Below are 27260 nucleotides of genomic sequence, written 5' to 3' on the forward strand. Positions count from 1 at the left end.
ACTGATGAGGCTACACTGATAGGCTGCATTGATGGGCACTGATGAGGTTACACTGATAGGCAGCACTGATGGGTACACATAGGAGACACTGATAGGCTGCACTTATGAGGTTACACTGATAGGCGGCACTGATGAGGCCACACTGGTAGGCGGCACTGATGAGGCCACACTGGTGGGTTCTAATAGGCGGCACTGATAGGCTGCACTTATGAGGTTACACTGATAGGCGGCACTGATGAGGCTACACTGGTTGGTTCTCATAGGCGGCACTGATAGGCTGCACTTATGAGGTTACACTGATAGGCGGCACTGATGAGGCTACACTGATGGGTACTCATAGGCGGCACTGATGGCCACTGATAGGCAGTAATAATGGGTACTTATAGGTGGCACTGATAGGCTGCACTGATGAAGCGACACTGATAGGTGGTGGCACTGATGGATACTTATATGTGGCATTTATAGATGCCCCCTCATTAATGTCACCTATCAGTGCCGCCTATAAGTACCCATTGGCGCCGCCTATCAGTGCACATCAGTGAAGGAGAAAAATTGCTTGCTTGCAAAATTTTATAACAAAAACTAAGAAAGAGGGTTTTTTTTTTTCAAAATGTTTCATTTGTTTAGCAAAAGATTTAAAAAAAGAAAACAAGTGTAAATACCACCAAAAGAAATCTGTCTCAAAACAATAATAAAAATTCCATATGGGTAAAGTGTTACATGATCCTGCAATTGTCATTCAAACTGCGATAGCGCTGAAATCTGGCCTGTGCAGGAAGGGGGTAAAAGTGCCCTGTATTGAAGGAGTTAAGCAATCTTCAGGCCTAAAACATGCCTTTTTACCACACGTCTAAAAGCTGAAAACACGGCTGTGCTAGCTGGATGGGAAAACCCCGTGCCGTTTGTGGACACCAGAGACCTCTAAGAGGAAGAATTAGCGGCCATACCCCCCGATAAGCATAAGAAATACCAATAAATACACTCCGCAACCCACCATAGGCCGGTCACGCGCATTGTACTCCCAGCCGGGAGCGCGCACTTCCGAGGCTCTTCGCAGTCTCCCAGTCACGTGAGAGTACAGTCCCTCGTGCACGCGCATTTTAGTCGCGATTAGCAGCGCGCAAGGCAAAGAGGCCGTAGACATGAGCAGCTCGTCAGCCGTGACCGCCCCTACCTCGGTAAGTGACCTGTGGGCGAGGGTTATATAATGCAGCCGCGGGCACACCCGGGGTGGCTGGCACGGTCTTAGTGCAGGGGGTGAGAAGAATGGAGGTTGCTGGGTGTTTTTTTTTTTCCTCTTCTTGCGGTCACCGTGGATGTTATGAGGCCTGGTGATAGCAGTGCCCGTGTGTGCGCAACTTCTGGGTGTGTGTGTGTTTAGAAGGCAGCCCGGCGGGCACATCCACACACCGTGCTGGCTGGGGAATAGGCCTTGTTCTACGTGGATCCAGGGGACACGCTGCCATACACATGACGACGTCTTGTTTATACTGGGTGCCTATCCTCATGATGTGAGCCCAGGCACTGATCACCATGGCTCTGCTGCAGTAGTCTATGGCCCTCCTGTACAGGGCTGGTGTCAGTCAAGGCTTTTCCTCCTGGGAAAATCCTTTACATGACCTCGTGTCATTCAGGGAGGTAAACACAAGCAGTGCCTTACTGTACTTTATCCCACACACACATCTTCTCACCAAACACATGGCGCTCGCTGGATGGCAACTTACACTTGTTTTCCTCCATGCACACTGGGCTTACTGGCCACTTTTACATCCTTCCTGCCCAGGCCAATTTTCAGCGAGCTCACACTTTAAATGACAATTGCGCGCTCATGCAACACTGTACCCAGTTCAATTGTTATTTCTTTTTACACTGAGGTGGTATTTAATCAGCACTGTTTTTTTTCTAAACGCACAAAAAAAAAAAAGAATGGAAATTAAAACAAATAAACAAATAAAACGTTTTTCATATTTTGTTATAAAATTTTGCAAACAGGTAATTTTTCGCTTTCACAAATGGGCACTGGTAGGTGACACTGATGATGAAGCACGGATTGGCAGTACTGATGGGCACTGATAGATGGCACTGGTCTGCACTGATTAGCAGCACTGGAGGGGGCCGATTCACAGGTGGGCCTCCAGCTGTTTCAAAACTACAAATCCCATAAAGCAGGGATAGAGAACCTTGGCACCCCAGATGTTTTGGAACTACATTTCCCATGAAGTTCATGCACTCTGCAGTGTAGTTGAGCATCATGGGAAATGCAGTTCCAAAACAGCTGGGGTGCCAAGGATCGCCATCCCTGCCATAAAGCATTGCAAGGCTGACAGTTACAAGCATGACTCCCACAGGCAGAGGCATGATGGGACTTGTAGTTCGGCAACAGCTGGAGGGCCACCAGGGGGGGAGTCGGTTAACGGCTTTCTTCTTTTCTTCTCACTGACAACCCGAGGAAAGAAAAAAAGCTGATAAACAGCTTCTGTTTACGTTGTGATCACATGTAAAAGGGCCCGCTGTGATTGGCCCTTTACCCTGCTCTGTAATCAGCCAATTTCCACGGACTTGGCAATCACAGGGCGCGCCACTGGGAGGATGTGCATGTACACCCTCCTGGCATTTTAAGCCTGCGCTATAGCCCCCCCCCCTCCATCTTCTCATTGGCTCACTGGCTGTGATTGAAAGCAATGGGAGCCAATGGCACCTGCTGCTGTCTCAGCTGATGAGGAGGGAGAGTCCCCTAAGAGCGTGTACATGTCTGGAACATGATGGGGCGCGGGTAGGGGAGCCTGGGGGACTGCTGCACAGAGAAGGTTTTTACCTTCATGCATAGAATGAATAAAGGTAAAAAAACTTGAGCCTTTAGAACCACTTTAACCTCTTCACAATCACGCTATAGCTGCATGTCGGCTACAGCATGGTCACACATTTCCGGAGGGGCATCAGATGACGTCCTCCCATGATTGCTCTTGTATGGTGCGCATTGACAGTGATCTGTGATGGCTGTGTCCTTTGGACACAGCTGATCACAGATCGGGGTAAAGAGCCAATCACAGCAGCTCTTTACCATTTTACCAGCTGTGTCCAGTCACAGCTGATCACAGTGTAAACAGGATTTGTCAGTTATCGGCAGTTCTCTCCTCACGCTGACATTGTGTGAGCAGAAGAGAGCTGATAAGTGGCAATCCACATAGGGGACATCTACACTGATAATCAGGGCACTGATCATCAGTGCAGCCCCACCAGTGCTGCCATTCAGTGCTCCCTGTCAGCGCCCGTCAGTACTAATCAGTACCCATCAGAGCTGCCTATCAGTGCTGCCTCATCATTGCCCATCAGTGCAGCCTCATCAGCGCACATCAGTGAAGGAGAAAAATGACTTACTTACATTTTTACATTTTATAAAAGAAACGAAGAAAAACTTTTGTTTTGTTTTTTTTTTTCAAAATGTATGTTAATTTTTAGGTTGTTTAGGAAAAAATAAAAAACCCAGTGGTGATTAAATACCACCAAAATAAGGCTGTTTCTGTCTCAAAAAAAATGATAATTTAGTTTGGGTACAGTGTTGCCTGACTGCGCACTTGTCATTCAAAGTGCGACAGCGCTGAAAGCTGAAAATTGGCCTGAGCAGAAAGGGGCTGCAAGTGCCCAGTAGGCAAGTGGTTAAAGCGGTAGCAACCCCCAAAAAAGAAAACAAAAAATCTTCTCCTTGAAGGTTAACATAATGTGCTAGTATGCATTGCATACTAGCACATTATGAAATACTTACCTGAAAACAAAGCTCTCCAGCGGAGCACTGTCCTGGCCCCCTACAGGGCTTCCATCTTCACTCGGTTTACCTTCCAAGTTCATGGGCTGTGGCCGTGTGACTGGCTGAGCTGCTATGATGCCACTCAGGAGTCATGGCCACGGCACAACTCTTTCTATGGACGGCACACCATCCATTGAGAGCACAGTGCGCATGCACCAGTCACATTACTGGCGCTGCTAAAGTAAATATCTCCTAAACTGTGCACATTTAGGAGACATTTACGTTCGCTACAGGTAAGCCTAATTATACGCTTACCTGTTGGTATACATCATGAAAAGGCACCCACTTCCAATTTAAAAATCGCTGCTTCTACAGAAGTTTTGCGGTTTGCCTATAGAGGCAGCTCAATGTTATCCAATGTATCCATATACATTAGGGCATTTAGAGATTAGGAAGTAGGAAAAAAATTCTTCTGGTGTGCATTTTTTGAGAGGCGTTTTTTGGCAGAAAAAAACCCGCTAAGGTCCCATTTACACTTGAGAATTTTGTAGCTTGAAGCTCAAAATCGCTCAACAAGCTAAATCCTATTGTTTTTAGTAGACCTTGTTCACATTTGAGCATTCTGTTGCTTGTAGCAAAATGCTTGTCATTTTAAAAAAAGTACTTTTCAGGCAGAATTGAGCATTTTTGTCCCCCAAAGACTTCAATGAAAATGCTAAAAATGCGCAATATGAGTTTTTTTTTTTTTTTTTAGCATTTTTTCAAGCGTTTTGTTGCACGTTTTCTGCTCAAACAGCAGCTCTCCCTCCCTTTTTCAGCAGCACTCCACAAATTTTAGTTGATAACATCTGACAAAAGCTGCAAAAATCTACGCTAAAAAATGCTTGAAAACACGACATGTGAATGTAGCCTAAACGCTCCTAAACAGCTGTATAAAAACATTCTATATGTTTTCTTCTGCCAAAAGCACTGACATTTTTGTAAGCCCAGTGTGCATGAACCCTAAATGTAAATGCTTCACTCTGTAAAGAATACCCAATCAGGTGCAAAAAAATAAAAACAGCATTATTCTTGCACATGATTGGATGAAGAAACCAGCAGAGCTCAGAGCTTCACCGCATTTATTAAGCTCTGGGGAAAACGAGTGTAAATATACTTGCAGTGTGCTCAGGTTATTTGTCTTTAGTAAAAGCAGTAGTAAGGGCTGCGTTACATCACATGCAGTCCAGTGTTTTTTTTTTCTGCATCAAAAACAGTAGTTTAAATAGATTTCAATGGCAAAGTTCGCACCAGTGCAGTGCATTCCAGTAAGTCAACTAAAGCAGAACATGCTGCATTTTTTTCTGCATTGAACTGCACTGGAACACGCTAAAATAATTGAAATGTTGGTACGAAACCAAAAATGCAGGATGCACTTGGCCGAAAACAGAAAATGGCAGTTTAAAAAAAAAAAAAAACATTTTTATATAGAATTGTATTACAGTATATTCAATTTTTTAATTATTATAAATTTAAAGAGGAAGTAAAGCTTTCTCTGTAACTTGAACCTATAGTAAGCCTGTAATAAAGCTTACCTACAGGTACTGTAAATATCTCCTTTGTGCCGGTTCACATATATGCAATGCGGGAACCCTGCAAATTCACTGCATTCAACTCGCAGGCAGTTCACATTGCTATATGCAAATCGCTGGGGGTTTCAATACAAAGTTAACAACACCCCCAGATCAGTTCACATATCGCAGTGTGAACTGTCAGTTGGGCATGAATCAGATCGCATAAGTGTGAACACCCATGCGATCCGATTCTGGTGCGGACCCAAAAAAGGGTCCTGTGCGAGTTGGGCCCGAATGCGATGCAAATTCAGCTATACAATCTGTATCTCACAGACATAGCATGTGATTTTCAGAGTGGTGTGCTGCAAATCTTGTGCAATGTTTGTCATTGCATATATGTAAACTGGGACTAAACGCGGCGAACCCAGAAGGAAGACGGGTGAACATGTCGGCTAGCTCATTATGCCTTTGTCCCTCTGGGTTTTTTTTTTTTTTTGGAATTTTACAACCTCTTTAAATGAATATGAATTTATCTTTGGCCATTATTGGCACCTTTAGTGCAAGAAAAGCTTTAGTAAAATGTATCACTTTAAATTCAATGTATGGTGGTCAGTTAAACAAAACGCACAAAAAACATACCTCCCAGTTGAAATGCATTGAAAACGCAGTAAGATCGCATTAATAACACACCCATGTTATGTTTTTGATGAAAGAAAAAACAGGAATCTTTGGGAAAAAGAGGTAAAAAAACTTGCTGTGAATGCAGAGAAAATGCAACATAAATCCATCAAAAATACGCTTTCAGAAAAGCATCTGAACTGTGTTTCTGTGGTGTGAACTGGCCCTAAAGGCAGAAAAAAACCTGCAAGTCAATGACATAATGTGCTAGTATGCATTGCATACTAGCCCACCTTGAAAGACTTGCCTTAAAACAAAGCCCTCCAGCAGCGCACTGTTACCGCTGACAGGGCTTCCATCTTCACCTGGTCCTCCTTCCGGGTTCAAAGGCTCCATCCGTTTGAGTAACTGAGCCATGATGAGGTCACGCCCACATGTGCGTATGAGAGCCACGATTGTGGTACGGCTTTTTGAATGGACAACACACTCATTATGCTGTCCATTCAGAGCACAGTGCGCATGCGCCAGTGACTCCACCGGCTGCAGAAATAGTGAATATTTCCTAAATGGTGATTAGGAAAGATTCCTTGTAGCTACAGGTAAGCCTTATTGTAAGCTTACCTGTATGTACAAGTCACCAAGCAATGTTTACTGCTTTAAACCCAAAAGCAAACATTTATTACATGAAAATGCTTACCAATTTTCGGATGTGATGGCTGCATGTGTTGTCTTTTTTAGGCTTTCTTTCTTCCATTTTCCTCTGGAGATCCAGCCAATAAGTCTGTTGTTTTTCAGAGAACACGCTCTCCAGCATAAAGTATCCATTTACATTGATGAGATAAACCACTTAACACTGACAGGGGTGATTAAAATTATCAGCTGTTATTTATTCATGCAAAACCTTTATCCCAATAGGAAAACAAAACAGTTTGCTGTAAGCGCCGGTTCACATTGCAGCGACGCTACCTCGCACCGCGACCTCCGAGGTCGCAGTGCGAGCAGCGCGCCGCTACCTCGGAGTGGCCGCCACGGACTTCATAACATTGAAGTCTATGGCAGTCGCCTCCGGGTCGCCCCAAAGAAGCTCCGGACCCTTTTTATAGGTCGGAGCGACTTGTGTCGCTCCTATTAGAACGGGTCCGCAGCTTCCCTATGGGAGGCGACCTGTGAGGCGACCAGGTCGCCTCACAGGTCGCCCTAGTGTGAACCGGCACTAAGTTAAGTAAAAAACATTTTTTTTAATTGTAAAATTAAAGTTACACCCAAGCACAAAAAAACTCCCCGCTACAAATTGAGGCCCCTCACCCCTACATATATGTACATACAAGCGTAAAGGCATGCGGCGGGCACCTACGTCTAAAAACATTGATTGGGATACACATGTTAAATATCGCCGCACACGCAGGAATGAGAGCAATAATGTAGACCTCCTTCATAACGCTAAATAGATGACCTATATGGGGCTTTTAAAGCTTTGCCTAGGGAAAATATAGGGTACTGACATGTTTCAGGTTTGAAATGTTGGGTATCTAATTTACTCGGTGGAACCCTGATTTTTATATTTTATGAAAAAAAAAAGAAAAAAATGAATGCAGCCACAACATCTAATAATTGGTAAGCTGCAATATAATACATTTTTGGTTTTGGGTTTATTAACGCTTATAACAAACGGGTTATACTTTAGGATACAAAAATGGAAAAGTTTAGTTCAACTTTAACTTACCTGATCCTTTGCTCCCCCAGCATTTGGCACGCACTTAGTTGGTGTACTGTCCCTTGGGATCCTCACGTCCAGTGCCCTCTGCTTTGGTTGTGATGATGTCAGGACCTTAGCCCTCATTCACACTTGATCATTTTTCTTCTTGTTTCTCTGCGCTCTACTAGGCGGAATTCCATCCTTGTAAGCTCAGTTGCCCTACGCTCTGCGCTCATACATACATGATCTTTTGATCCCATAGACTTCAGTGGGAATGCCTGTAAACACGCAATACATGCATTTTCTTTCTTGAAGACTTCCTCTCCTCCTATAGAACTGTTCTCCTCCTCTTGCCAAGGAAACAGACTCCTGAAGCTCTATACACCTGTACAGATGTCTGCAAAAAACGTCTGTAACTTACCTTCAAAATCACCAGGAATACACTCTACTCAGGTGTGAATACAGGCTTATGCTGGCCATACACTATACGAAAAATCGTTCAAACTAATCTTCAAAAAACAAACACTGCGCCATGAGAGCAAACGATCGTGTCATCATGTAATGACTGATAAATCGTTCAATGGACATAAATAAATGAAACAGTGTTTTGTTCGTTTTTTCACATATACCAAGTGCAATGCATCGCTTATTCGGCTGAAAATTTCCAAACTACTACTTAGTTTTTTCGGCTCAAAAACGTCACAACCGATTACCAATTTGTGCCCATTAACTGACCGAAAAACGAACGAACTATACAAATGACCAAATTTTGGCTGATTTTTCATATTGTGTATGACCAGCATTAGACTGCCAGAGCATCGGGGAGAAGTCGCTGTGCAGACTAGTCTAACAGTGTGGAGGCTTGAGTACATATATCTTCCTAGACCTAAATGAGCATTTAACCCCTGAAGTGTGGGCGTAGCCCAACTGTGTGGAACTAATGTCCACAATACTTACCTCTCCTTCAACAGTCCAAGGCCCCCTGTTGGTTCCAGCATCATCTTCTAGGTGACGGGCTGCAGCCGACTTAATTGGCTAGCATGGGATGACAGAACTTCTGCAGATGCACAGGAGTATACATTTTAAAGCGGACTTACCCCACCAAAAAAATAAAAGTCAGCAGCTACAAATACTGTGGCTGCTAACTTTTAATATTAGGTCACTTAGCTGTCCATCGATCCCGTGATGTCAGCACCCCGGCCAATTTTCCAATTGGCCCTCAGGTGCTGCCACTGCCATTCTGACTGTGCATGCACGAAGCATGCTGCTCTTTCTAAATGGCCTAGCGGCAGGGGAAGGAGAAAGGCACCCGAACTTCCGGGGACTTTGCCTCAGTGAGGTGCCCAGGAAGTGGGGAAAGGTACCTGTCAAAAACAGGTACCCGCTCCCCTCCCTGTGGCAGCAAATAAGTAAGCAAACAAATGGAACTTCCCCTTTTGGGTGGAGCTTCTCTTTAGAGAAGACCTCAAGCATGCAGGTAGGTTTATTTTATTACAGTTGAGACTTTACATGTCTCTTCTGCAATGAAGAGCCTGCCTGCTTGCAGCTTTGTTATTGGAGGCATTAGTTCTGCTTTGTTTTCCTGAGTTAGATCCCTTTTTCACTGGGCGGATCCGCTCGGCGGACTCAGCTAGCTCAGCGAGGATCGCTCTGTTGATCCCCACTGAGCAGGCGGATTACAGGTCCGTCTCTGCTCACTGTTCAGAGACGGACCTTTCAGAGTCCCGTTGTCCTCTATGGGGAGATTGGAGGAAAACGGACAGCATGTCTGTTTTCATCTGATTCCATCCGATCCGACCTGCTGGACAGATGGCGAACGTACCGCTATCCGTCTGTTTTAGGTGGATCTTGTTGGATCGGATGACAGACGGGTGTCAGCGGACGCCTGCCTGAAAAACGGACAGGCAGACCTGATCTTTCCGATCGTGTGAAAGGGGCCTAAAGCTTTAGAAACCCCAAAATATTATCAGTGGATTTTAATAAAGCAATGGCAACACTTTCCTGGCAAATATTTTCTTTAGGATTACCTAGGCCTGATTCAGGCAAACCTTTGTGCCAGTTTTGATAACATTATTGATACCTGCACCAAATTCAGGTATTTCTTGCTACCACCACTTGGCAGAAACATATTCCTAAAAAGTAACTCCACTTTTGTTTAGAAAAAAACATTCGCCTCTGGGAGAACTGTGTACAGTCCAAGGATTTTAACAAACTTTTTTGCAGATTCCTACCTTTTGTTATTCTAACTGTCGGTTCACACTTGGGCGACACGACTCTGTACTACTTTGGGGGCGACTTGTGCATTCCCATGCACCACGACTTCGGAGCGAATTGCATGAACTTCACATAATGGAAGTCAATGCAGGTCGCTCCGAGGTCGCCCCGAAGTAGTACAGGACCCTTTTTCTAAGTTGGAGCGACTTGTGTCGCTCCTATTAGAATGGGTCCTGTAGCAGTCAATGGACTGCGATGGAGCGCGACTTGTCAGGCTGACAAGTCGCGCTAGTGTGGACCGGGCCTAAAGAAATAACTTGTCTGTCCATGTGCTGAATGCGTCTGTATGGGAGTTGGTTTATAATTATCAATAAGCTGCTGCACCTGCAGGGCTCTAATGTGGAAAATTGCAGGGTCTGCATCCCTTTAGATGTGATTTTCTTTTGGAGGTCCCACACCAAAAATTACATTTTTGTTGCAAGGGATGCCGGAAATCTGACTTGTATCTTAGTGTAGACTTCTGGGAAAATCAGTGAGGCAATCACACAAGCAGAAAATGACATTTCCGGGCTCATCCAGGCTACCATATTGTATTGCATTTTACAGAAAATTACAGCGCAGCAGATTGAAAGGCAAAAGTATTTTTTTAATATTCAATTACAATATGACTTGTGTTGAAATTGTATATGCCATATTACTGTATTTTCTGGCGTATAAGACTACTTTTGAACCTCAAAAAAATCCCCCAAAAATGGGAGGTCGTCTTATACGCTGAGTATAATATCTCCAAGGTAACCTAAGTATAAGTATTACCGGTAGATCATGTAATAGGGGGGTCGTCATACGCCCAGTCGTCTTATACGCCGGAAAATACGGTATTTTTTTATTATTTGCTATTTTTTTCCCCCCACAAAAGTGGAGTTACCCTTTAAAGAAGTACTGCGAGTTTGCTGATTAGGACTGGTGGTATTTAAGACCAGCTCTGAACTGGTGTACAGAGGTACAAGCAAGTACCCAAAGTAGGGAATATAAGTGACAGCTTCCTGCACAGGGGACACTGGTAATGTCCATAAATGGCAATACCCATATTTGGAAAATTACTTCAAAATCTTCTAATTGGTGCCCCTCTAAACTGCATGCGTCTGTGAAATAAATGGTGAAAAAGTATGAAGAAAATTATTAAGTTGGTAAATTTTTTTACTGCTCATCAATTCTTTTACTGCTCATCAATGTAGAACCAGTTCACAATGAGCCAAGCTGAACACATGCCCATTGGTGTGACATGAGGCACAGTGTGTCAATCTTGGCACATCACAGTGTTTACTGTTTTATCCCACAGAACTTCATTGAAATACCCTTTAAAATGTATTGTAAATAAACAGCTTCACTTTAACCGCTTCCATACAGAGCAGTTAGACCCCCTTCCTGCCCAGACCAATTTTCAGCTTTCAGCACTCTCACACTTTGAATGACAATTGCTCAGTCATGCTACACTGTAACCAAACAAAATTTTTATCATTTTTTTTCACACAAATAGAGCTTTCTTTTGGTGGTATTTAATCACAACTGGGGTTTTTTTTTTTTGGGATATAAGCAAAAAAAGAGCAAAAATTTTGCAAAAAAAACTTTTTTTTAGTTTCTATTATAAAATTTTGCAAAAAATTAATTTTTCTTCATACATTTGGGCCAAAATTTATACTGCTACATATCTCTGGTAAAATTAACCCAAATTAGTGTATATTATTTAGTCTGTGTGAAAGTTATTGAGTCTAGAAGCTATGGTACCAATTGCTGAAAATTGATCACACCAGATGTACTGATGGCCTATCTCCTTTCTTGAGGCCCTGAAATGTCAGGACAGTACAAATACCCCCCAAATGACCCCTTTTTGTAAAGTAGACAGTCCAAGGTATTTAGTAAGAGGCATGGTGAGTTTTTTGAAGTTATAATTTTTTCCCACAATTCTTGGGAAAATGAAGAAAAAATTTTTTTTCTTTTTTTTCCCAAAACGTTGTCAATTTATAAGCTATTTCTAACACATAGCATGTACACAGCAAAAATGACACCCCAAAATTCATTCTGCTACTCCTTCTGAGTATGGTGATACCACATGTGTGAGACTTTTACACAGCCTGGCCACAAAAAGAGACTCCACGTCCAAGTAGCACCATAAGGCGTTTTAGGAGCATAAATACACATAAAACTTTCTTACTACCTATCACACTTTTCAAGGCCCTAGAGCACCAATACAATGGAAAAGTCCACAAAATGACCCCATTTTGGAAAGCAAACACTCCAACGTATATTCTATGAGGCATTATGGGTCCTTTGAACATGTCATTTTTTTCCACAAGTTTTTGGAAAATGTGGGGAAAAAATAAAAACTTTTTTTTTTTTTTTTTACACAAAGTTGTCAATTTATAGGATATTCCTAACACATAGCATGTACATAGCAAAAATGACACCCCAAAATACATTCTGCCACTCCTGAGTATGGCAATACCACATGTGTGAGACTTTTTCACAGCCTAGCCATATAGAGGGGCCCAACATCCAAGGAGCATCATCATGCATCCTAGCCACTTGCCTAGGCCTATTTTTGACATTTGGTGTTTACAAGCTAAAATCAGTTGTTTTTGCTAGAAAACTACTTAGAACCCCAAAACATTATATATTTTTTTTAGCAGAGACCCTAGAGAATAAAATGGAGATTATTGCAATATTTTTTATCACACCGTATTTGCGCAGCGGTCTTCCAAACGCAATTTTTTGGGAAAAAATTCACTTTTTTGAATTAAAAAATAAGAAACCAGTAAAGTTAGCCCAATTGTTTTCCATAATGTGAAAGATAATGTTACGCCGAGTAAATAGATACCCAACATGTCATGCTTCAAAATTGCGCACGCTCACAGAATGGTGACAAACTTTGGTACTTAAAAATCCCCATAGGCAACAATTTAAAAATTTCTACAGGTTGCTATCTTAGAGTTACAGAGGAGGTCTAGGGCTCAAATTATTGCTCTTGCTCTAACGATCGCAACGATACCTCACATGTGTAGTTTGAACACTGTTTACATATGTAGGCAGGGTTTCCGTATGCGTTCGCTTCTGTGCGCGAGCTCGCGGGGACAGGGCGCTTTAATTTTTTTTTTTTTTTACTATTTATTTTATTTATTATTTTTTATTTTTACACTGTTTTTTTAAAAAAAAAAAAAAATTGATCATTTTTATTTCTATTACAAGAAATGTAAACATTACTTGTAATAGAAAAAGGCACGACAGGACCTCTTTTTTGTGAGATCTGGGGTCAAAAAGTCCTCAGATCTCACAAGTACACTAAAAGATAGAAAAAAAAAAAAAAAATTAAATAAAATGAAAAAAAAAAGGGACCTTTAAACTGGTTGCTAGGCAACGACGTTTGCCGTAGCTCCGGTCCTCCAAGACCATAGAGTCGAGTGAGGGCAAGCTTGCCCTCACTCGACATCCTGTCTGTGAGGATCTGGGACCGGAACGTTTTCCCCGCTGCCGGCGGGTCCGGTAAGCGGGGAAAAGGACCAGAATGCGGCGGGAGGGGGGGGGGCACCTCTTCCGCCACCCCGGAAGGGTGATCCCGTGGCGAATCCGCCGCTGGGACCACCCTTATCGGAAAGCCAACCGTCCACCGTTTTAAAAAATACCAGGGTTATGGCAGCTATCTGCTGCCACAACACCGGTATTTAGGTTTAAACGGAGGACGTATATAAACCTTTTTGGACTTAGACATGGTGGCTGTATGAAGGGTGACAGGTACTCGGGTACTTTGCTGGGCAGGTGACAGGTACTCTGGTACTGATGAGCAAGTGGCAGGTACTCGAGTACTCCGATAGGCAGGTGACAGGTACTCGGGTACTCTTATGGGCAGATGACAGGCAGGGGATAGGTACTGATGAGTAGTACTGATACTGATAGGTGATACTGATAGTGTACTGATGGGTACGGATGATCAGTACTGATACTGATAGGTGATAGGTACTGATGGGTACTGATGAGTAGTGATGGGTACTGATGAGCAGGTGGCAAGTACTCGGGTACTTCAGGTGTCAGGTACTCTGATGAGCAGGTGGAAGGTACTCGGGTACTCTGATGGGTAGGTGACAGGTACTCGGGTACTCTGATGGGTAGGTGACAGGTACTCGGGTACTCCGATGCCGGGTACTCGGGTACTCCGGTGACGGGTACTCAAAGTACCCGAGTACCCGTCATCAGAGTACCCGTCACCAGCCCATCAGAGTACCCGTCACCAGCCCATCAGAGTACCCGTCACCAGCCCATCAGAGTACCCGAGTACCTGATGGGCTAGTGACAGGTACTCGGGTACTTTGATGGGCTAGTGACAGGTGCTTTTTATTGGGGGGGGGCAATCAGTGTGGTGTGGTTGGTAACTAGCCCCCGGGGGCGCGCATTAAGAAAGTAACGAGCGGCTCACGCTGGAGCCGCTCATGTGATCGGCTGTGATCGACACAGCCGATCACGTGGTAAACAGCCAATTTTATTGGCTGTTTACCTTGATCGGGGTTGGGCTCAGTCCGAGGGACGAGCCTCACCCCCGATCGCCGCGCTGCGCGCCCCCGGGGGCGCGCAGTAGCGGGGAGATCCGGGCCGCCGTCATATGAAGCCATGTTGCCGACGTCATTTTACAATGACTCGGTTTTGAAGTGGTTAAAGCTAATTTCTGGGCAAATATCAGCCCTCACAACCCAATCCATTCTACACCTTTTAGACATTCCAATCAAATCTGCCTGTCAGTTTTTTAGACGGACCTGATCGGAAGGTCCATAGAGTCCTATGGACAGGCAAGTGTAAACTGACTTGTGCCTGTTTACACCCACCTACCTCTAGGTCCGATCAGGTCCAGCAATAAAAAAAAAAAAAGACTAAGGACTGTATCTTTGTCTGCTTTGGCAGATCGGATCTAAGGTAGCCTGATGTAAACCAACAGCGGAGTCTGTTTATACCCGGTGACCCATAGAGCAGGGTCTGTCCATTGCTGCTCTGCATAAACTGTGTGGACACAGATGTGACATGCTGGCTGGTCTCTCAACAGTTCCCCAGCACTGATGTCACTGCTGGATCCTGAGAGAACCCTACCACTGGACAGCCAATAGGAAGTGTCCTTGTCACACAGCCTAAAGAAAGACCCCACCCCCTGTACACAGAAGAAGAAAACTTAGGGCTGGAATATCAATCAAGTAACCATACTTATGGAGAAATTACCAGCCCAGAGATTGACTCTAAAACTGAAATCTGGGCTGATCATATAAGGGTGGATTTACTAAAGGCAAATAGACCATGTACTTTTGCAAATGCAGTTGCATTCATTCCCCCCAGATCTTAGTGAATGTGGTGAAGCTTTGCTGATTACAGATCTTTAGTCTTAATAGGAGTTAGAAGGGGGGGTAGTAGTTTAAAGATTAGTCAGGTGGTGCCTGGAATTCCACTTAAATATTTCTCTCATACCGATTTCCTGTTACTTTCTTTTCTGGTGATGAATGTCAAACAGATCAGTAAGTGACAGGAAATTCACGCAGGCATTAATGTGATTTTAAAAGATCAAAATTTACTTACCTTTTCTGTGTTTTGCACAGAGCAGCAGTGATCCTCTTCTTCTCAGGTCCCCTGCTGACACTCCTGGCTCCTCCCCTGTTGAGTGGCCACCATAGCAAGCTGCTTGCCATGGGGGCATTGGTGCATGCTCGCTCCTGAGCCGGGGCTGTGTGTCCATAGACATACAGAGTATTGTTCGTCTCCGCCACCTGCTCCCTCGTCATTGTTTTTGATTGACAGCAACAGGAGCCAATGGCGGGAGCCTTTGCTGTCTTGAGCCAATGAGGAGAGAGAGATAGCTCCTGCACAGTGCTGGATCAGGTTTGGGCTCAGGTAAGTTGGGGGGGGGGGCTCCATGCAGGTCTTTTACCTTAACCACTTTAGCCCCGGAAGATTTGGCTGCTCAAAGACCAGGCCCTATTTCGCGATTCGGCACTGCGTGACTTTAACGTACAATTGCGCGGTCGTGCAACGCTATAACCAAGCGAAATTGACGTCTTTTTTTCCCCCCACAAACAGAGCCTTTCTTTTGGTGGTATTTGATCACCTGTGCGATTTTTTTTATTTTTTTTTGTTATTTTTTGCGCTATAAGCAAAAAATAGCGACAATTTTGAAAAAATAACAACAATATTTTTCAAATTTTTTTTATATGAAATTCTCAAAGTAAAAAAAAATGTAAAAATTCAATTTTTTTAACATTTTAGGCCAATTTGTTTTCTGCTTCATTTTTTTGGTTAAAAAAAAAAAAATCACAATAAGCGTATTTTGTGCAAAAGTTATTGCGTTTACTAACTACGGGAAAGATTTGTCATTTTTATTGTTTTTTTTTTTTTTTCACTAATTAATGGCGGCAATCTGCGATTTTTTTATTTTTTTTACGGGACTGCGACATTGCGGCAGACAGATCGGACCCCTAACTGACATTTTTGACACTTTTGGGGGTACCAGTGACATTACTACAGTAATCAGTGCTATAAATATGCACTGTTACTGTCAAAATGACACTGGCAGGGAATGGGTTAACTTTATTGGTGATCAAGGGGTTAAGTGTGACCCTAGGGGCGTGATTCTAACTGTCAGGGGGCGTGGCTTTTTAGATCATCACAGAGACATACGATCCTACATAGCCTCTGTGATGATCTAAGGGAAAATGACAGATGGCTGTGTTTACATCAGCCGTCTGTCTTTCTCCCTCTGCCCCGGGAGATCGTGAGTGACCGGCGACCATCGGAGCTGCCGGTCACCTGCGCTAGCTCTCCAGGGAATGAGCGGGGGTGGGAGCGTGCCACCGCCGGCACGCGCTCGCCCCCTACAGGCGGCTGAGCGAGCGACGTACGGATACATCGCTTTGCCCAGCAGCGGCAGAGTGCCGCAGTATATGCACGGTGGGCGGGGGTAAAGTGGTTAAAGGAGTTTGTTTTAAAGGCAGGAAGGTTTTTATCTTAATGCATTCTATGCATTAAGATAAAAAGCCTTCTCCGTGTAGCAGCCCCCAGCGAGTCCCTCGGCCAGCTGGGACTCTCTCTCCTGATTGTCTGAGGCACAGCCGCGGCGCCATTGGCTTCTGCGGCTGTCAATAAAAGTCAGTGAGCCAATCATGAGAGAGAGGGAGGGGCATGGCCAAGCAGCAGCTCTGTGTCTGAATGGACACACGGAGCTGCAGCTTGGCTCAGGTGCCCCCATAGCAAGCTGCTTGCTGTGGGGGCACTCGGCAGGAGGGAGGGGCCAGGAGTACCGAAGAGGAACCCAAGAAGAGGAGGATTTGGGCCACTCTGTGCAAAACCAACTGTATAGAGGAAGTAAGTATAACATGTTTGTTTATTTAAAAAAAAAAAAAAAAGAGACTTTACAATCACTTTAATGCATTAAGGTAAAAAAAACATTCAGCTTTTACAACCACTTTAAAAAAATGTCCTCATTCTATCCAAAATGAAAAATTTGGGTTTTATGTATTTAAAGCAGTTGTAGGCACAAAATAAATTACACACATGAATAATTCCCTCAATTGTTTGTTGATGTGATTTAGATCTTCGGCAAACCGTTAATAATAATAGGTTTTATTTCTTAGTTAATAATAATAGTATTAGCGTGTGTTTACACCCTAGTCATGTACAGTACTTAGTGCGCACATCTGGTGCATTTCAGACATGTCAAGAAGGTCTCCGTATGTTTAATCTCATATAGAAAATGATGGAGCGTTCAGAGACTCATTAAAAAGTAGGTCATACTGTATATTTTTGTCAAGAATTATTTATTAATTTTTTTTACAAAATTGAACTTTACTATGAAAATAGACAGTGAGGGTAATTTTACATATTGGAAAAGAAAAAAATTGATTGTTTTATTAATATAATTAATAAATGTTTGATAAATATTTGCTGTGTTATTTAAAGTGGTGCTCCACCCAAAAGGGGAAGCCCTGCTTGTTCACACCCTCCCCCTCTGCACTGCCACATTTGGCACTTTTTGGGGTGGGGGGGCGGAGGGTTGGGTACCTGATTTTGATAGGTACCCACTTCCTGGAAGAAAGCCACACAATGATCTGCGTAATGTCCAGCCTCTCCTTCTTCCCCCCCCCCCCGCTGCATTCTGGAACTTGTGTCCCCCCCCAGAAGGCAACGGGACCATTTAGAAAGCGCAGCACTACTGCCAGCTTCGCTTACTTGCAATGCCGGCGCCTGGCCCCGAAGCCGATTAGCGAATTGGCCAGGGGTGCCGACATCATGGGATTCCTGGACAGGTAAGTGTCCTTACATTAAAAGTTAGCAGCTAAAGTATTTGTAGCTGCTGACTTTTAATAATTGTTTTTTTTTTTTTTTTTTTTACAGGCTGGAACTCCGCTTTAACCACTTGCTGACTGCAGTACATATGTATACATTGCTTTTTCCAAGTGGTTTACTGGGATTATGGCTGAAGATATTAGCCATAACTCCAGTAATGTCTTTTTCTAAGGGCGGCTGGCTTTCTCATGAAACCGATCTAAATGGCTCATGAGCTTCTGGAACGGTTTCTGCCGCTCGCCAGTGTTTTTATAGGCTTACCGTTTCCACTGGTTCGCCAGAGAGGCGATCAAAAGGTGCAGCCGGTTGCTCCCATAGGGGATTAAAGAGTTAACACTCTGATCGACCCTATGGCCTTTTTTTAATCTTTTGCTTTTAATGGTAAAGAAGAGATTAGGGGTCTTTTTGACCGATCTTTCCATAAAGAGGACCTGTCACCCTTATATCTCTTACAAGCGGTGTTTACATTCCATGTAATAGAAAAAAAAGTGTAAAAAAAAAAATAAAATAAAAAGTTAAATAAGTAATTATAGTAAAAAAAAAAAAAAAAAAATTAAAGCACCTCCATTCCTCTGTGTTCATGCACAGAAGCAAACGAATGCGTAAAACATGCACACAGATGTAAATGGTATTTGATCTACACATTTGGGGTATTGTCTCAGAATCATTGCTCTCACGCCAAAATTTAAGGGCTCTTTCACACGGTCCGCCTCCGTAGGCGGATCCGTGCTGCTCAGCGGGGATCGATCCACGATCCCCGCTGAGCTGGCGGATGACAGCTCTGTCTCCGCTTGCAGTGCGGAGAGGGAGGTCTCACAGCCCCCCCCTGCTCTCTATGGGGGATCTGATGAGAGCGGACCGCCTGTCCGCTCTCATCCGATCCCATCCGATCCCCAGGACGGATGGAAAATGGGGTTTCCATCCGTCCGGACTTCACGGACAGGATCGGATGCGGATGGCAGCGGGTGTCAGCGGACATGTCACCACTGACATCCGCTGCTCCATAGGGCTGAATGGGGCATCCGATCAGATCCGCCTAAAAAAACTGACAGGCGGATCTGATCGGACCGCCCGTGTGAAAGAGCCCTAAAGCTAGACCTCCTCTGTAACTCTAAACTGGTAGCCTGTAAAGGCGTTTAAAGCATCGCCTATGGAGATTAAGTACTGTAGTTTGTCGCCATTATTAAAGCGTGACATGTTAGGTATCAATTTACATCATCTTTCACATTATATAAAAATGTTTGGGTAACTATTGTATTTTTTTATTTTTTATTATTCAAGTGTATTTTTTTCCTAACAAATTGCATTTGGAAAATCGTTGCACAAATACCATGCAACAATCGCCATTTTATTCTCTAGGGTCCCTGCTAAAAAAATGTATAATGTTTGGAGGTTATAAGTAATTTTCTAGCAAAAAATACTAATTTAAACTTACAAACAAAAAGTGCCAGAAAAAGCCTGTTCTTCAGGTGGTTAATGTGCATTTATAAACAGCCATTATCTCCCTAGTTTTCCAGAATCTTTAAGTAAACCCACCGAGGGAGCCTGTGATAACATGCCAGCTTTTCTAACCCCATTGCAAATCTCAAATAACTAAAATGATGAATTTGAGATAACTGCAGTTTGTGGCCTTGATAAAGGCCTGTTTGAGTGCTAACAATTAGAGCAGTTCCCTTGGATGTAATGCAGATCCCTAGACACTAAGCCATGGCTCTAGGCTGTTGTAATGCCAGTGAATTATTACACATGATATACGGAGAATAGAGTAGGGGCATTGTCATTTTTACCTCAACACTTATCTCATGTAATCCATATAGATGTGGTCTTGGGCCTCAAACACATTCGGAGGGGTACAACATTTGGGGTGAAGTTTGGCAGGCTTAAGCCCCGTACACACGTACCGATTGTCGGCCGTAAATATTCGGCCGACGACCGATCTGCCGATTGTAGGCTTGTTAGTATGATGCTTCCGACAGCCGACAGCGCACTTCCGGCCGAAAAGAATCTGTCGTGTAGACATTAAAATTTTTGTTGGCCAACACCAGAACGGCCGATTGTTCGCCAGTCAGTACAGAATTCGGCCGACAGACAGCAGATTAGCAAGGCTGGGCATGCTCAGAAAAGAAAAAAGACAAGGAAAGTTAACCATTACATGACATCACTTCTGCAGTCGGCTGTTGTTGGCCGACAAAATTCGTGTGCAGTCTTTTGCAGTTCTCAACAGACACGACAGCCCTGGACAAAAGACGGCCGATCGTTCGGCCGACGATCGGTACGTGTGTACGAGGCTTAAGTCTAGTGCACCTTATTACCTTAAAGCAGAATTCTACCTATAAATACTTTGACAAAATGAAAAGCGAATATAAGGATAAGATTAGGAAACCAGTTTCCCTGCAATATTCAGTTTGTCCAGAAATTTCCCCTAGGCAGCACTTTTTTTTTTTTTTTTGCAGCTAAATGTCTTCAGCCTGATAGCCAGCATCACTAAACCCACTTTACCTGAGTCCAGTCCTCTCTAAACCCAACTTTTTTTTTTTTTTTTATGTACAAATTTTCCCATTTTTTATTATATCCTTCAATTGTGCTTTTTTATTCCACTCCCCAAAATCTAAACCCAATTTAGTCTGTTATTGGACAGGAAAAGAAGAACCAGCAGTGATAAACTCAGCTTTGTTTCACTCTGCTCTCTCCTCCTATCCTCCTATCAGCATGCTTCTTCTCTGCACATGAACTGATTGGCTACTCATGCTGATTCTTCCTCTTATGGTCCAGTGCTACTGTTTAGGGACTGCAAGAGACTGATCCCAAGTCAAATCCAGTTCAGCTTTATCAGCAAGATTTTAATCCACTAATGAAAGCTGTGACAGGCCATGCTTGTTAAAGCCTGAAGAGTAATACACACTATAAGATTTTCTGCAGACTTTTTCCTTTAGACTTACCAAAACCATATAATATGAGGTCAAACCTAAAAACTTTCAATTTGTATGCAATCTGGCAGGCCCTTGCACTACATAGAAAAGGTAAATCTGAAGGAAAAAGTCTTCAGAAAATCTTATAGTGTGTATGGCCCTTAAAGCTTGCCAAAGCCGGTTCAAATCCATTTGAACCATGTAAGGGCAGGCTGAATGTACCCAAATTGATTCAACTTGGGTACAACCAGCCTGTCAGGTTTTACATGCAATTATTACTAGCAGCTATTATAGCGGCTAGCAGTAATCACTATGTTCTCCTGGCGGGGATGGCTCCCCTTGCAAGGAGAACACAATAGCTCCGTGAGAAGGGTTCCCCCATCAACTCAGTCAATGTTAATACGTGTTTGAATCGAGCAATTTTCTTTCTTGCAACATGTAGTTGTAGGAAAGAAAATCGCTCCATCTGTGGCCGGCTTACGTTTAGTTAAAATAACCATTTGATCTCTGGAAGATTTACGATGCCTTCATGACCAGGCCATTTTTTTGTGAGATACAGCACTGTGTTACTTTTTATTGACAATTGCACAGTCGTGCAACACTGTACCCAAATAAAATTTGATGTCCTTTTTTTCCCCCCACAAATAGAGCTTTCTTTTGGTGGTGTTTCATCACCTCTGCGCTTTTTAAACTCCATTCACATTTTGGCATCCAGGATTGCGGGAAGAATTGCAGTGATTCTGCCCGCGATCACGGCAAATCGCTGGGCACCCGTGCTATTCTCATCACTCCAATGGCACCCCAAACGTGGTGCGATTTTGCTGCGATTGTCGCCCAATGAATCGCGGTAAAATCGTGCAAAAAGAATCGTGGGACGCCTGTCACCCAAAAAAAGTGACCCTAATACAACGATCAGTGCTAAAATATATGCACTGTCACTGTAGTAAGTGCAGGATCATGTAAATATACGTGATCCTGCGTGTGCCACCCTGTAGCAGTAAAACTGCTATAGGGCGATCGCTATGTAGTTAAAATTAAAAAACCAGCACAAGGGATAGTACTTGCGTTCAATTCAAAGCATTCCTTTTTCTGTTGACTGGTCTGAACTCTTCTGCCCCAACCTCCCCAACAGCTTCCATTAATTAAAGGAGATGTATGGGGAACCGTTTTTTCACTCACCTAGGTGGATGCAGGTTCGATGCTGCATCTATCCCCCGGCGCCTCTGCACTGTCAGTCAGCAGCTCTCCGCTCCGCCCCCTCCTCGCTCACAGGAGCGCTAAGCTGTGGAGGGGCGGGGAGCAGATGGCTGAGCTGGGTGTCGGTCCAGGCACCTGGCAGATCCCGACTCCTTGGTCGTGATGACGCGGTGCCTGGACCGACGTCTGTAAAGTCAGCATAGAGAAGACTTCAACCCGCTCTCTGCAGAAAACGGGTCAAAGGAGTGCAGAACCAACTGCACTCCTGTGATCCATAGATGTACAGCCATATGAGCTTTGGCTGTACATCTCCTTTAAATACAATCTATGAATAGAAGAGGCAGACCTTTCATTCGTCCACCTGTTCTTCATTCAAAGATTGTGTTTCATTGATGTAAGCTGCAGGGTTATGCTGGAAGGGGTAGAGTACTTCAGATTTCAATTAACAGGCCAGCCAGCAGCACTGGGGATACTTTGCATTATATGTAAGTACCATCCCTTATGCTGGAAACATTTTTTCTCTATCGTTCATTGACGGACGCAGTTCTCTCTGATTCATATCAGTAGGGTTATACTGCCCCCTACAGGAGTAGGACACTAGGCAGAAAAAAGTTCTGGCTTCGTCTATGGGCAGTCCCGGAAGGTACACCCTCTCTCTTCCTGCATAGGATGTTAGTTTTAATCTGCCTAGTCAGGAGTAAGGACCTAGTTCCTTGCTGGGATCTTTGGTCCTGACAGAGAAGTCATTTTTTTTTTTTTTTTTTTTAGCTAGTCTTTTTTTCTCCGGAACGTTTTTCCTGTGAGATCTTCAAGCAGTTATGCCGGACTGGGCTACAGGCTGGATCCCTATATCCAGTGGTCACCCCAGTCTGGTCAGCGAGCGCATGCGGCCTTAGCTCCGTGCTGGGTCGCCCGCGACATAGTCCCACTGGACGGGGACTGGCCCCTTGAGTTAAACGTCTCGCCAGGACGCACACGACAGGGTCTAGGCTTATGTCGCAGCATTTCTATTTGGCCGACCGCTCCCCTACTCCGGTGGCCTGGGGTCCTGTCATGAGATGGCGCCCGCCTGTTTTCCCGGTATGGTGAGTAAACCCCCCCCCCCCCCCCCTCCTTGGCAGATTTTGGGGTTGACACAGGCCCTCTCCCTGGAATGGTCGGACCCTCACACTCCAGGGTTTCCCTCTGTCTTGTGGGGTGCAGGTAGTATCTGGCATTCAAATGCAATCCGGAGCAGCTGATTTTGCCAGCAGGCTCATGTAGAATGAGACCCTCTGACACGTTCCCCTGGGGTGTCTAAGTGGCTACTAGGTGTTAATCCTTTTTGTGGAGTCTGGTACTGTGGACTGCTCCACCTGTGGTGGATGTGCGGTATCTAGTCTGAATAGGACTATCGTTGCTCCGGTGGAGGAATCCCCGTCCTTTAAGGACTTTGAGGATAGGATGGCGCGGGCTGTGGCTCGCGATCTGTACTCCCTGGGGTCTGCACTGGAAACAGTGTTCATGATTTCCCTTGCTACGCTGACTCTGCCTGATGGGCGGAGTTCCAACTCTGTGACCAGGTGAAGGGCATGTCCCTCCTGCCCTGGGGGAGCTGTTGGACCAGCTGGGGCAGGGGCTGCAATTTGTTTGCGATGCCGCGCTGGACTTTTTCTTGGGTCACCTGTTGGTTTCGGCGGTGGTTATCCGGTGTATGCTAGGCTGAAATGTTGGTCTGCGACTCAGCCTAAAGGCATGTCCTCACCCATCTATGGGATGGGGGGCTCGTCCTTGCCGGTTCTCGGTCCTACGGCTGGCTCTGGTTCAACAAGCTGGACCTTTGATGGTTCCGTGCGGATCAAAAATTCAAGGCGGTATCAGTTTGCACGATGGTGGCTTCCCTACCTCAGGGGGATTCCTGGTCTCCATAGACATCAAGATGCCTACCTTCACATCCCGTTGTGTTCAGGACACCCAACGGGTTCTCGGTTTTTGCCGTGGGGAAGGATCTCTATCGGTTTGTGGCGTTACCCCTTGGTCTCGCTCCTGCTACTCGGGTCTTCACAAAGGTTTTGACTCCGGTCCTGGCTGTTCTGCTTCTCCGTGTAGATTCCCCTGTGGTGTTGACATACTAATTTCTAAGTCACCATGGGAACTCTGGTGGAGTTCAGGTGGGTTCTGAACCTTCAGAAATCATCCCTAGTCCCTTCCATGAGACTGGACTTGCTGGGCCTGACTTTGGACTCGTCCTCAATCAGGGTGTTTTCTCCCTCTGGGAAAAATTAGTCATGGAACTTCAGACTGGTTCAACTGTTACTTTCCCGCGCATGGTCGTCCATTCAGACCTGCATGCGAGTTCTGGAACAGATGATGCCATCTTTAGAGACGGTCCCTTTCGCTCAATCCCTGTCACCCCGGATGCAAGCCTGTCCGGGTGGAGAGGAGTCCTCGGCAGGTTCTCTGCTTCAGGAGTATGGTCCCTGGAGGATCCAGGTTACTGATCAATGTCCTGGGGCTGGGAGCGATCCCGCTCGCCTAGCTCACTGGATCGGGCACCTGCAGCTGTCCAGTGCACGTTCAATCGACTATGCCACGACCATGGCTTCTGTCATTCACCAAGGGGGTATCAAGGATGTCCTTGCGGCCTTGGAAGTGCCTATTCGTTGGGCAGAGCTCCTTGTTTTAGCTCTTTCCACTGTTCCCTTTCCAGGTGTGGAAACTTTGGCAGGCGGATTGCCTTAGTCGACAGGCCTTGGATGCAGGGGCATGGTTCCTTCATCCGGAGGTGTTTCAGCAGTTGTGCTTTCGTTGGGAGTGCTCCAGACGTGGACCTGTTGGCATCGCATCTACAGGATAGTGCTGAGGTTTGTGGCCCGCTCCCAGGACCCTCCGGCAGGTGTGATGGTGGTACCATGGGTTCTGTCTTGGGCAAGAACATTCGCAAAGTTCAACTTGACCGATGCAGAGGAGTTTAGCATGGTCACCTATGTACGGCTGACGCTGGCATGGTCGTGTGAGAGTGCTCAGGGATGGGCCAAGGTCTGTATCGGTTGCGCGGTCTGCCTTTCCTTCTCTCAAGTTGCTGCCAAGAATTCTTCCCACAATCGAGGTGGAAGGGATTCTGGTCTTTCTCGTGGCTTGGGACTGGCCTCGCTGAGCTTGGTACGCCGACCTGGTCAGGCTAGCCCCGGATACGCCATGGGAAATTCCTCTCAGGGAGGAGTTATTGTCTTTAGGGCCAATCTCCCATCTGACTTTATGGTCACTGGCTTTGCCAGCTTGGTTGTTGGAAGCCAGGTGCTGAAGGACAGAGGATTGTCTGCTTCAGTGATTCCCACCCTGCCTAAAGCGTGGGAAGCGTAGTCTAGGATGATATTTTTCATCATATGAGAAAATCCTGTATTGCGTGGTGCGAGTCTCCTTGGGCTCCCCCTCGCTCTTACTCAGTGGCCGGATCTTGGCCTCCTTCGATGGGGTGTTGATCAAAAGTTGGCCTTGTGTACTGTCAAGGGTCAGGTTCCGGCTTTGGCAATTTTCTTCCACAGGCCGTTGGCCGCCCGTTCCGTGGTGCGTAACTTCTTCCAGGAGGTGCGACACTTGATTCTTCCGGTGTGACCTCCGTCACCAACTGGGGACCTTGTTTTGGTGCAGTCTGTCCTTCAAGACCCTCCTTTTGTGAGAAATGAAGGTATCCCCTGCCTACCTTATTACAGAAGGTGGCCTTCTTAGTTGCTGTCACTCTGCACGCAGGGTGTCAGCTCTGCGACATTGTCCTGTCTTGGGGCCAGGTGGTACCCTGGGCCGGATTTGTCCTTCCCTCCAAAGGTGGTTTCTAGTGTCATTGTGTTGCCATCTTGTGTCCTAAGCCCCCTCATCCTGTGGAATGTGCGCTGCATACTCTGGATTGAGTTCGGGCACTCGAGGTGTACTTGGCGACTACTGAGTCTTCCCGTAAGTCAGGTTCACTCTCTGTGCTCATGGATGGCCCGAGAACTGGGCTGCCTGCGTCTGCTGCGACTATTTCCAGGTGGAACAGACAATCGGTGGTGCAGGCTTCTTCACTTAAGGGTCAGGTCCTGCCTTTCCCTGTTCTGGCGCTTTCTACTCGGGCGCCTAGTGCTTCCTAGGCTTTTCGACATACAGGCATCTGTGCTTTAGGTTGCAAGAGGACTACCTGGTTGTTTGTTCACACCTTTACCACGTTTTATAAGGTTGATGTGCTGGCATCTGCAGATGCCTCTTTTGGCCACAAGGTTTTTTGCTGGCTGCTGTTTGGATTTTTTTTTGCCTTCCTTGAGGGTGTTTACTGTTTGTTTCAGGTGGGCCTCATCTTTTGTTCTACTGAGTCCTATGTTACCTGGTCGGCTATGTTTAGCCTTGGGAACTTGTTCTTTTCTGCTGTTCCCACCCCTCATTTTGTGGCACTGCTTTGGCACGCCCCTACTAATATGAATTAGAGAGAACTGCGTCCGTCAATGAACGATAGAGAAAGCTGGATTTTTGACTTACCATGAAATCCTTTTCTCTTAAGTTCATGGACGCAGTACCCGCCCCTCTATTTTGAGTTGGGTTGGTGTTACTTTCTGACACTGCTTTGATACAAAACGGACATCCTGTGCAGGGAGAGAGAGGGTGTTCCCTCCGGGACTGCCCATAGGCATAGCCAGAACTTTTTTCTGTCTAGTGTCCTACTCCTGTACCGGGCAGTATAACCCTACCGATATGAATCAGAGCGAACTGCGTCCGTCAATGAACTTAAAAGAAAAGGATTTTACGGTAAGTCAAAAATCCATTTTTTTTTTCTCTAAAGTCACTGTGTATGGTAGGTGCTCCTACCTTGACAGCATGAGTTCAATCAAATGCTTCAATTCTTATAGGGGTACATGCATATGCATTGATAATAAAAACACCAGCTTTCATTACGATGGTAATTGCATGGGTTTTTTCATTTGGTTCCATTTTATAAATTGAGGGAAGCTAGAAAC

The 27260-nt window shown here is 45.1% G+C and overlaps 1 protein-coding gene across 1 annotated transcript in view; it reads left to right on the plus strand.

Annotated features, from left to right (window-relative positions):
- The first annotated feature begins 1075 nt into the window (after positions 1-1075).
- PHF3 (PHD finger protein 3) overlaps positions 1076-27260 on the plus strand; it is a 279560-nt gene continuing 253375 nt past the window's right edge. Inside the window, exon 1 of the mRNA XM_082249659.1 lies at positions 1076-1178. The gene's annotated coding sequence lies outside the window, so the exon portion shown is untranslated. The remainder of the gene's footprint in view (positions 1179-27260) is intronic.

Source organism: Pelophylax lessonae, assembly GCF_965119305.1.
Source record: "Pelophylax lessonae genome assembly, chromosome: 3".
In the NCBI taxonomy this organism is placed as follows: Eukaryota; Metazoa; Chordata; class Amphibia; order Anura; family Ranidae; genus Pelophylax; species Pelophylax lessonae.